At 46.7% G+C, this 12,595-nt stretch overlaps 1 pseudogene; it reads left to right on the forward strand.

Annotated features, from left to right (window-relative positions):
• The first annotated feature begins 721 nt into the window (after positions 1 to 721).
• LOC127677460 (ATP synthase mitochondrial F1 complex assembly factor 1-like) lies at positions 722 to 1,723 on the forward strand (annotated as a pseudogene).
• Positions 1,724 to 12,595: the final 10,872 nt, after the last annotated feature.

The following is a 12,595-nucleotide window of genomic DNA, read 5'->3' on the forward strand; positions in this document are numbered from 1 at the left end:
AAGGTGGTGACTTAAGTAGGAGCAGAGGCAGGAACCTGGAGGAACACTGCTGATTGGCTTGCTTCCACGGTCATGTTCAGCCACTGTTCGTACACAGCCCAGTCTCCTCCCTGCTGCTGCCCATGGTGGGCTGGGCCCTTCCCCATCAGTCAAAGACTGAGAAAATGTCCCACAGGGTGTGCCCACAGGCCAATGTGATGGAAGCAATTCCTCAGTTGAAGTTCTCTCTTCCCAGGTGTGTAAAGTTGACAACTAAGATGAGTCATCACAAAATATATAAAACACATCCAGGCAAGAAAACCACTGGCCTATCTTGGCACATGCAAACTTCAGAATCAAAGAAAATCTATCTTAGGAGGTGCTCAGCAAAACACTACATAAAAACCTTACCTTTTTATATAGATAAAATAAACTCTTGATTATTTAGTTTGAGTGGAGTTTACAAGAGCCATAAACAACTAGATTCAGTTGCATGAGTAAGAAACAGACTGAAGAAAATCCATAAAATTACCAGTTTTTACCTCTAACTTAATAATTGCCCATTACTGAGTTCTTACTTGATGCAAAGTTAGGGTCAAAAATACGTTACATATATATTCCATTTTATATCTTTTAATCCTCAAGATAAAAATAAAGATCTACCAGATCTCTTTTTGTCTCCAGTTACATAAAAACCAAACCAAACAAAACATAAGTTTCAAAAAAGTTAAGTATTGAGGAGGAGGAGGGGGAGTTGCAGGCGGCCATGGCAGCCGTAGTGTCCGCTGCGGGTGGAGCGTGCCCCGCATTCCTCCAGGTGGCCAGCCTCTATGGAGGCCTGTGTGTGTGTAGTGTGCAGCCGTGCCCTGGGGCTGGGGTTCAGGTCACCAGCACAGTTGCGCGTGTTCCCAGTGTGCCGGGCTCGGGCCTGCCCTTCCGGGGGAGCAGACGGCAGAGGGGTCAGAGAGCTGGAAGCTAACCCCTTCTATGACCACTACCCCGCTACCGCTACCAGGATAAGATCCAGCAGCCGCGCGGGTCTGACCCAGCTGCCTTTGGGTCTGGAGAAGCGCAGTGAGTTCAGAAAGCATCGAGAGGGACACTCCAAACATCGTGATTTTATCAAGTGTATGAAGCAGAAGACGATGCCTTGCGGAAACAGCCCGTGAGCAAAGGATTCACTAAGGTCGAGACTCTCAGTTCAGTCTTCAACGTTGAGATGGTGAAAGGCAAAACTGCGGAGGAAAGAAAACAGATTTGGTAGTAGTATTTTTCAGCAAAAGACAGTCTAAGCAGGTATTCCTCAAGAGAAGTTTGAGTTGATCTGAAACTGGGCTCAGTCCTGCCCAACATTTCTTTGTGCGCTATCAAGAAGGGATGGTTATGGGTTCTTTGTAGGACAATGGACGGGTACAGAACTCCACTTCACTGCACTTGTAAATATTCCGAGCCGAGGGCAGCAGCAGCCAGCCAGCTGGTTTTACATCACTATCCTGAGCTTAAGGAAGAAAAGGGCATAGTGCTGATGACAGCAGAAATGGATTCCACGATTCTGAATGTTGCAGAGGCACAGTGCTTCACCAATCAGGTTCTGCTCGTCTACGCCACTGACCGGAAGGAGATCTATGGGCTAAGAGACCTTTAACTTCAGACGGAATGAATTTAAGTATATGTCATCGCTGAATTGGAGTAAAGTGGACTTGGAGCAGAACTGAAGAGGGCCCGGAACTAAGAGAAGACTTAGAGGTGTCTGCATTGGCCATTCACAGTGTTGGCTCAGTCCTGGGTGGCCTGAAGCCCACCCCACACCCTTGAATTCCAGAACTCAGCATCTGCAACAGCGGTCTGTAAAGAGTTACTGTGTACACTTATTGCAAGAAGTGATTGTGGACATGAGCCCTAATACTTGATATTCAGGAACAAAGTTATACAAACATTCTGATAACTACCTCTCAGTGTCAGGGTTCCTTTTCAGTGTTTCAGGCCTTTAGAACAAGGAATATTCAGGGATCCACAAGACTATTAACTGGGTTTTATTTAGTGTAATAGTGCAGTTGCATTCTAGCCATTTTGACCTCATAGCTCCCACTTCTGTCTTCATAAATTGTAGCAATAAGCTTGAAGAAATGTTGGCTTTATATACTCTTTCCATGCACCAGTGAGCTGGCTAAAAACATAAGCCAAAACTCCTCGCCAGACTCTAATACAACCAGCTATTCTTTGTTTTGTTGGGTTTTTTTTTTTTTCAAGACAGGGTTTCTCTGTGTAGCCCTGGCTGTCCTGGAACTCACTTTGTAGACCAGGCTGGCCTCAAACTCAGAAATCTGCCTGCTTCTTCCTCCCAAGCGCTGGGATTAAAGGTGTGCGCCACCGCTGCCTGGCACAACCAGTTATTCTTATCAGAATAAAGATCTGTGGATGCCCCTCCAGAGTTACCCAGTGTAACTCAGTGAATTACGGGTATGCTTAGCTAAACAGGTACAATGCCTGCATGCTGTTACACTCACTTATGGCTCTGCTCCCTGAACTCTGCCTGTGAGAAGCTGATGAATCACTAGTGTAAATAAAACCATTTTCTAAGGAAAAAAAGTTAAGTATTGTTTCCTGAGCATGCCAGCTCATGCCGAGCCTTTTAAGGCTATATTCCTATATGGGTTTTTTAAAAATTACGTAATGGAGCTCTGTATTAAATAAATACTCTGATTCTGTGATAAAATATCTAACAAGAAGCAAGTAAAAAGAGTAAGGACTTATTTTAGCTGGTGATTTGAGGTTTGATGGACTATATAGTCCATCACAGCAGGAAAAGCACGGTGGAGTTTACAGAAGAGGGGGTATGGAGCTGGGAACATTCACATGTTAGAGATCCGAAAAGCAGAGAGAGAACAAGTCCAGCAGAGTGGTGCCCATCTATAAAGCCTAAGACCTTCCCTCCCTGCCTCCCTCCCCACAGCAACTCACATGAGGCCCCACCTTCTAAATCTCCTATAATTTCCCCAAAGATAAATGTGGTCAGAATGGCCCAAGTGTTCACACCCGTGATCTTGTAGGGCAATCTCCACATTCGAACCACAACCGGGTTCATCTTATCTCTGGTCTACTAGGACTGGAATATGGTGCTTTTTAAGAACAAGGGTCTGATAAGGTTCAACCTTGCCTCAGACCCACAAAACCAGCAAGCCAACCAAAATAAGCCTTGTCTCTTTAGCTCCCCAGTGTTAACCATACAGCAAAGCCTTCAGGTCGCCTCACTCACTTGAGAACTCCCCAATATTTGCTCTTAAGACAAATGTTTAAAATCACATGAGAGGGAGTGAATTTAGGAGGTGAGAAATGCAAGGTCAGCGATGCCAAGGGGCACATCCAGGGCAGTCTGTTTGAGAGAAAGAGAAAGGGCTTAGCTAAATGGCAGGTCTCCTGGCCCTCGCACAGGATTTATCTCACAGTGTTCTTCAGTCAGCAAACAGCCTTTGACACTATAACATCTGTAAGCCAAATCCACACACACTCATTCCTCTTTGCTCTTAAGAACAAAGTCCCCAAGGGCTTCTTTTCAATGACACAAAAAGCATGCAGAGTAACTAACACCTGTGATTCCAGCACTTGGTCTAAGGCAGGAGGGTTGCTGCTATGAGTCTAGATCTAGCCTGTGATACATTGCCAGTTCCAGGCCAGCCTGAGCTATAGAGTGACCTTCTGTTTAAAACAAACAAACCATTAAAAAAAAAAGTATAAGTTAAACTCAACCAAATGCACTACTTAAATTGAGATGCTTGCCAAAGAAGCAGAAATTTATTTTACTGTGGTGTTCTGAGAAGCAGGACACGCCTGTGGCACAGGGGCTGAGTCAGAGGGTGTGGTGAGAGCAGAAACAGAAAACTGATAATCTCCCCTCAGCAAGCCAAACAAAGCAAATGCCACTGCGGAAACTCCATTCTTCTGGCTAACAAGGTTCTGCTCCTTTAAAGCTGGCCCTTGCTGCCTGCAGGGGAAAGGCCCAGAGCAGAGCAAGGGTCACCGTGCTGTGATCCTGCATCTGCCTTTGCCCTGGCCAGCCCTCACCTCCATTCTGTCCACTCTGCTTGCCTTAGGCCTGGGCTGTACTGAGCCTGCACCACTGTAGGAGCCTACAACAAGGACTCCCTGCAGTGTCACTGTCTGCAGCTGGTAACCTGTCACATTAATGGTGACTTGTCCGGTCACACAAGGCAGCCATACTTCTCTGTATCTACAGGCAAAGTCCAAGCTCTTTAGCTGCACCCAAGACTTGTGGCTATCCTCTCCTCAGCCTGCCCGGGCGCTCTCTCTTGTCCCAGCTGGGGTCATTCATTCTATGGGTTGCTGTTCTTGGTGTGGGTCAGGTATACATTATCCATCCCTGCTCTTGCTCAGCCTGAACCGCCAACCCCCTTCCCTGGCAGTGTTTCTGGGCCTTCCTGTGCTTCCTTCTGGATAACTCAGAACTTTCCTTCAGGAAGGTGTCCCTGAGTGTCCTAGAACAAAATGCTTGTGCTAGCGCTACTTGTAGACATTAGGGACTTACTCACGTGGCAACCTAGCTTGGCATTAGCCCAAATCACTCTCCTACAGTGTCTCTTTAAATCTGTACCACAATGGAGGAGGGACGGGGACTTGGGAGGGGTCATAGGTGACAATATCTTGCTCCCCATTCAAAATGAATCAACATGTGAAAAATTTCTGTCTCTTAAGTAAACTTTTGGGAAAGGGGTGGCTTTGAAGGGCTACCAGGAGCCATCTTGATTGGCTCGACTTCTTTCTCATGCCAGAGGGGAGCTAGAGACGCTGCAGGCTCTGGTCTCGTAACCACCAAGCCTGAGAAAACAGAGAGACTTAGTCCCAGACTCCCCAGAGCGGCTTTGTCACCATGGCCCCGGTTATCCTTGAGGCATATATACTACCTGCCTTTTGTCCACCTGTAACCATGGAGGCTGCAGAGTGACAGCAGTTCTGTGAACAATGCTTTTTCTTCAAGTAACTCTTGAGAGAGGAGAGAGCATTCACATAATGTTTATTACAACAAATTACTATGATCGTTCTATCTTATTACTGTCGTTAAGCTCTTGCTGTGCCTAAGTTATAGACTAACCAGTCACAGAGTGAGAGAGAAGTAGGCCGCAGAGGCCTGGTGGGTGGGTAGACAGGGAATCAGTGCCTCCCCACTGTTCCCAGCAGCCCCTGAGTCTCAGGGTGCATCCCCTGCCAGTGTGTGTGTGTGTGTGTGTGTGTGTGTGTGTGTGTGTGTCTGTGTGTGTGTGTCTGTGTGTCTGTGTGTCTGTGTGTCTGTGTGTCCTAAACCAGAGTTCTAGCTCAGGACATACTCTTGTGTAGAGTCCAGGTCTTTTGCAGAGGGATCAACAAAACTAATGTGCACCCTGGGGACTTTGCCATGAGCTGGCACTTCTTTACCATTTTAACTTCTGGCTAACTCAGCACATTTTATATTTCTTAACTAGTTGGGTGAGTTTTGTTGTTGTTTGGTTGGGGGGGAGAGATTTTTTTTATTTGGGTGTTTTTTTGATTTTTTTTTATTGTTGTTTGTTTTTGTTTGGTTTGGTTGGGGTTTTGTTGTTTTGTTTGGTTAGATTTTGTGTTTTTTTTTTGTTGTTTGCTTTTTGGTTTTATTGGGTTTTGGCGGTTAGGGGTTTTGTTGTTGTTGTTTGTTTTGGTTTTTCTTACATGTGTGGGTATTTCACCTGCATATGCATCTGTGTGCCACATGGGTGCCTAGTGTTTATAGAGGTCAAAAGAAGGCACTGGATCCCCTGAAACTGGAGTTACAGACAGCTCTGAGCCTCCATGCCGGTGCTGAGATTTGAAGGCAGCCCCTCTGGAAGAGCAGCCAGCTCCTAGAATTGCCTTTTTCATTGTGCTGTTAAATTCCTCATCTCTGCTTTACAAATCGCCCTTCAGAAACAATCGGAAGTTGACCTGTAAACCAAACAAACAACAGCCACAAAATTATATTAAAGGACGAAGGCCTGATGTCGTCTCCGAAGCTGACTTCTCAGTGGCTAAGGGAGAAGCGAAGCCGAGCCTAACTTTCACTGTTATGATGAGGTCTCTGAACCAAACCCTCTATGCGCTCTTACTCGCACTTTCTGAGCCACCTTTATAACTGAGCTCCACCTAACAGACAGAAGACTGAGTTCTGGAGAGAGTCACTCAGTCCCCAAGGCCACCAAGCCATACAGCTACACTCCAGCTCTATAAAAACGTTATGGAAGATTGCTGTTGGCATAGAGCAGGTTCTCGTGACAGATGGCCACGCACAGACGTGACGCCGGGCATGCTTAGGTGAAGCGGGGAGGCGCTCTGACTGCTCTCACGCTGGCCCAGAGCGTGGCCTCCAGCCCCTGCAGACGGCTACTTCCTTCTCTTAGCTGAGTTAGGGACTCATGGCTCTCCTCATGGCGAGCTTGTGGAAACCCGGCCGGCTCCGTTTCCATCTCCATCCTCTGTTTCCCATGCCATAGACGCTAAACCCCGCTTCTCTTCCCCAACCCCAGCCCTAAGGAAGGAAGAACTCTGTGGATAGAAAAGGCAGGCATGTGCTTGACTTAAATGGGAATAGCCTTTTGTCCGTGTGCACCTCAGTACGGGTCGGAGAGCGGATGGGTAGAGGATGCACAGGGCCAGTAGCACATTCCAGCCCATCCTTTCTCTCCCCACCGCTTTGAGAAGCAGCCCCAGGGGTGTGTGGGAGAGCTCGCCCAATATAGGGGGCTCTCCTCCTTTACCCTCCCGACAGGAAACTACAATCCTAGCTTGCATCCTTCCAGACACAGTCCCGTGTCTTGAATTAACCTCAAGCCTTATAATTTTCTACATTCTGGAAGTGGGGGCAGATCTCTGTGGGTGAGAAGTTTCCTTTGTAAGCCAGCCCCAGAACTCATGGAGGAGTGGAAGAGAACTGACTCCACATGGTTGTCCTGTAACCTCTATGTTTTGTGGCACACACACACACACACACACATACACACACTACAAGCACCAACCATGATGATGATTATGGTGGTGGTGATGATGGTAGTGGTAAAGTATTTTTAAGTTCTTATGTTTCATGAGTGGTTTCTCACTCTAAATGATTAGAGTGAAAATCGGCACAGCTGTATACCTTGTCCTGCTCGACAGACTGGCCAGTGTCCCGGGAGCAGTCACTCACTTAGCTTACCTCTGCAATGCAGGGGGAGTGAGGGTATTTTAGATGGGGAAAAACAGGTTATGGGGAGGGTTCTTGCTCCAGATCTCATAGATCTTCAGCCTACACAGGCTAAGCAAACGGCACCCTTTTATCTCTAGTGCCGTGTCCACAAGGCTCCTGGTTTGAGAGAAAAAGTTTGTTTCTCTTTGGGCTTCAAAACTAAAGTCCTCCCTTGCAGTGGACTGTGAACTCTCCTCCTGTCTCCCAGGGTCATGCTTCTGCCCTCTCTGTCTGTCTCTGTCTGTCTCTCTGTCTCTCTGTCTCTCTGTCTGTGTTTGTCTCTCTGTCTGTCTCTGTCTGTCTCTCTGTGTGTCTGTCTCTCTGTCTGTCTCTGTCTGTCTGTCTCTGTCTGTCTGTCTGTATCTCTGTCTCTCTCTCTCTCTCTCTCTCTCTCTCTCTCTCTCTCTCTCTCTCTCTCGCCCTCGGTGTCTCTTGGTGTGGCTTTCTTTCTGTATTCCTCATTGTGCAGGTCTGGATAGGATGTCTGCATTGGCAGTAGAGCAAAGGGCATCTCCATCACTTATCCCAAAATCCTGGGCTTAACTAATACCAGGGCCACTCACAGAAGGCAGTGCCACACACTTAGGAGAGCACTGAGATAAGGTGATCGCCCATGCCAGGAAGCTTAGCAGATGGTGAACTCACTGAACACGCACCACCTAGTGGCAAGCTGGAGTAAGGCCACCTCAGCACGGGGGGCGGAAAAGAAACCTTGTTTCCCCAGAGCACAGCAGAACAGTGCCCTGTGAGGAGTTGTCCCATTGTGTGGTTTAATCAGCACGTGTATGAATCTCTCTGAGTGGGAGCTAAAGAATAAGTTACAACTGCGAACTTAGATCCTCTGGCTGCAAAGATAGACTCCTTGCACAGCACACATTATGGGAGACAAGGACAGCAGGCAGTTTCTCTGATTAGGAAGCTAGAATTCAGCAGGGATAACAGCTACTCTCAAAGATTTGAGTAAACACCAGAATGTCAGAACAATAGACGGTTATTTCACATTTCTACATTTGGACACATTGTAATAGCTAGCCGACTCCCTGTTCCCATAAACAGAACCTATAATCTCCAGTCCAGTAGGTAGCAAGGACAGAGCCCCTCCACTTTGTTTTTTTACAAGAGTGGATAATGTTGACATTTCTCAGCCCAAGAATCATTTTAATCTTTGTTTTTTCATCAATAGTGAAAGAAATACTCACCTGCAGGAAGAGGCACCAGTGTGTTCTGGGACGATTAAATTCAATTAAATGTCAGTGTTCACATGAAACAGCTAGTCAAAACAATATTCACTGCTTTTGATGATGTGTATTGAAATCTGCCAAACTGAAAAAGCAGACCTGCCTCACATAGACCCACGCCAGCAAAACTGGAGGCACTCTCACTCTCAGAAGCCCTTCACACAGTCTTATGGCCTCTGGAGCAAATACCAGCCCAGTGGGCCAGGAGGCTGGCCTGGGTGTGGGAAGCAGTGAAGAATGCTTACTAAGTTTCTCTTGTCACCATCAGGAATCTGGGGGCTGCTGTTTGTGACTGAGCATAAGAGCCTTTCAGGCCCATGAGGTGGAGACATCTGCCTAGTCCTGGAAGAAGGAGCACCAGCAGAAGAGACTCTTCCATTCTGCAGCCCAGCAACCCAGCCAGGACCTGCCCTGCCAGGACCCTAGGCTGTACTGCACACATCTCCTCCCCCACCCTCCCATCGCGCAGTAAGAGGCATTTGCTGGGTTGGGCCTTTGTTAAACCAGCATGGAGGGCAGACCAACATCAACCCTCCACTTAAAGGAAAGTCGCCACTGGCCATGGGAAATGGTATGTGTAGGTGAATTCATTGGGCTTAAAGTTGCTGGGGACTCCCTACTTGAGTGAAGAGGAGGGTCACCTTGTTCTACAATATTGAAAATGCAGAGATTGCTAGCTGTGTTCCTTTCCCTAAATTCCTGAAGAAATGGGTCTTAGTTTACTGTTGGGCACATAATGAAGCTTCCTATAATGAAGCTTTTAGGGTAAGAGAGAGAGAGAGAGAGACAGAGACAGAGACAGACAGAGACAGACACAGAGACAGACAGAGAGAGACAGACATACAGACACAGAGACTAAAAGATCAAAAATGTAGGTTGTCTTTTGGGCCCCTGGGCCTGTGGGTCAGCATTGATTGGGAAGCTGCCAAGTAACTCTGGTGAGAGTCCAAATGAGGGCATGGAAAGAGAGAACAGAAGAAAGGGTAATCCAGAGAGAGAGAGAGAGAGAGAGAGAGAGAGAGAGAGAGAGAGGATGGCAGAGTGAGGTAAGGCAGTGGAGGAAGAACAGAAGGGAAAAGCAGCAGAGGGCAAGGAGAAGAGGGTGAGTGGGGACAAAAAGAATCAAAGACACTGCAGAGAAGACAGACAGAACAAACAGATGGACGGACGGAAACAGCTGAATGAGACCCGAGAAGCCCAGGTGTCCAAGGGCCAGCACATGCCCTGGGCCATGAAATTGCAGCAGCTGGGAGGGCAGCCTTTGCCACCAGCATCCAGGAGTCTGGGAATGTCTCTGCTCTGCATGGCTAGGCTGGGCTCTGCTTTCACAGCTTGGCTGGCCATGGTAGCTAGGATGGGGAAAGGAGCAGAAGGGAGGCAGAGCCCTAGGGAGGGAGGGAGGGGGGGGAGGGAGGGAGGGGAGGGGGGAGAGAGGGCCGACTGGACCAAGTTGCAGCAAACCTGTGTTAGACTTCCTTTATTCTGCTTGCAGACACACCCTGCTTGGCTGCAGCATGCATAAGCCCTGGGAAGACAGTGAGGAAATCCCTAGGAGCGAGACTTGGGTTTCCAGCTTCACTGTCCCCTGAGATCCTCCGTGGGAGTGTCAGGTGTCCTGCCCATGAGAGGACAGCAACACAAAGGAAATCAGACCAAAGAGAAACCTCGGGGCTTTTCTGTCTCCACTTTCTTATAAGTAATGAGAGCTCATCCCTTCTTTTATTTACTTGGTCCAAATCGAGGGGAGACGAAGTTCATGGTGAATCGTGCAGAATCACTGGACTTTCTTTCCAAGTTCTATCCCATAACTTATAGGAAAGGTTGACACCCACATTATAATGCTTATTAGAAACCCAAAGTTGACCAAGAATCAAAGAAACAAAAGAAGAGGCTTACAAAAGAAGGTAGGTGGAACCTATCTGTTAAAGAGTCAGGAGACAAAGAGCTTTTGTACTTCAGGGGCAGCATCAGCCTCTAGAAAGTAAAGAAAGAGCAAACCTCCATTTCAGCTTCCTTATGGTTAAACCTCATATGATCAGCACATTCAAAAAGGACCTGAGACCATCTAATAACTTTAAGCTTTTCATTTTCAGGACAAAAACAAAACAGGAAAACAAACAAAAAAACAAAAAACGAAAACCAAGGCATGGGAATTAGCTCGCATTTCCTTAGTTTAACTGTATTAGCTACAGTTAAATGTAAGTTGTAAATGTAAATGTACAGTTAATGTATCCAACACTTACTACTCGGCTAATGGAAGAAAGCAGAGAGGGGGTCTCTGGGAGCTTCGGCTAATGGAAGAAAGCAGAGAGGGGGTCTCTGGGAGCTTGTAGATCTCTTTATGGACAAAGAGAGATACAAGGTACCTCTTTTTCCACTTGGATCTTGGAGATGTCACCTGACATCTCTGTTTCCCCACATGTAAAATGAGGCCTTTGGAATTACTGTTTGGGCAATCCCGATGCTCCTTAACCAATGATGGGGATCTATACTGGTGAGCCCACTGAAGGTTGACAATACCACCTAGTCTAACCCATTAAGCATCACAGCCAAATCACACAGCACAGAATAGCTACAGTGCAGCCAGTGGCACTGCCCAGCTTCTCTAGATAATACCATACCGCAGACGGTTAGACAAGGAAAACAAAATTCACCCGAAATTCTAGCACTTGGGTGGTTGAGGCAAGACCATCACAAGCCTGAGTCAAATAGCTAGCTGTTGCTCAAAACACACAAGATCACATCTCATAAGATACTTTCTACTGAGTGGGTATTGCTTCCATGACATTGTAAGATTAAAAGAATTATAAGCTGAACCATCATAAACTGAGGCCTTTGCACTTCTTTAACTTGACACAAATCTAGGATGCTGTTGTAAATGCTGCCTAAATGCAAATGTTGGATCTCAGTGCTTTAGCGTCTGAGGGTTCGCTGGCTCTCCCTTCCAGCATTGTTACCAGGCCAGTGTCTCCTCTGTGAACAGTAAATGGCTGCTAATCAAAAGAACTGCTGAATTTCAAATTTTCAGAGGCAATTCATTCCTATTCTAGCCTAGTGTTTGCTGCTAGTGAGGTTAACTATAACTAGAGTTCTATTTTTACTACTTCTCTGAAGAACTGGGAGTGTTTCTCTACTTTGAGGACTCTGTGATTAGATTGTGCCCTCCAAATAATCCAGGGTCTTACCCAAGGTCAGCAGCCCTCACTCTGCCTGCACACCCAGCACACACACACACACACACACACACACACACAGTGGAATGACTTCGGAGGGTTTCCTATTATCAAAAGCTGACAACAGCACCATGTGCATCCAGTGCTGAATAGGTTCTTTCTGATACACTATCTCTTTACCTGGAATATTACACATACAAATGAGCTATTGATGAATATGTAGCAGCACAGAGGAGTCTCGTGTATTGTGCTGTGTGAAAGAAGCCAGACTATTGGCTATGCAATGTTAGATTCCTACTCTAGATTCAGATAAGATTAGCCATTGCAAATATGTCAGTGGTTCACCATTGTATGAGTTCGTTAGGACCCTTAGAAATATACAGTGATCTTGTATACAGATTAGACATAAGCCTAACTTTTAAATGAAGGGCACTTGGGGGAGAAAGGGAACTATACTTGGAAGGTCCTTTGGGCTAGAAGCTATGGAGGGAGATCCACTGAACTATGTCTTCCTTGTGTAGTAGTAAGAGGTCAAGGTGCCCAGGCTGAACTACGATGTTCAATGTTCAGGGACCACCTCCTCCACCGTAGACAACGTTAAAGATCATATTTGTGATCCAGGTAGCACACACTTTTATCCCAGGCAGAGGCAGGCAGATCTCTGAGAGTTTGAGGTCAGCCTACTTTACAAAATGACTTCCAAGATAGGTAGAGTTGACACACAGAGAAACCCTGTCTAGAAAAGAATTTTAAAGTAATATTTGTGACGTATGAGTAAAAATCCTCCCCCCTAATTTTCAGCAGAGAAGTCAGCCTGCTGAGACTCCACAGTGAATGGCTGGATCTAAAGCCCCCAGTGCAGCCATTAATTTTCCAATCTCTTGCTGCAACTGGCCAACCTCTCCCCGTCTCAGTCCAACACATATAAAAGGGATACACTTTCAGCGCATGCTCTAAAACGTGCCTGTGGATCATGGGTGTTA

This window comes from Apodemus sylvaticus, chromosome 2 (genome assembly GCF_947179515.1).
Source record: "Apodemus sylvaticus chromosome 2, mApoSyl1.1, whole genome shotgun sequence".
NCBI classification, from domain to species: domain Eukaryota; kingdom Metazoa; phylum Chordata; class Mammalia; order Rodentia; family Muridae; genus Apodemus; species Apodemus sylvaticus.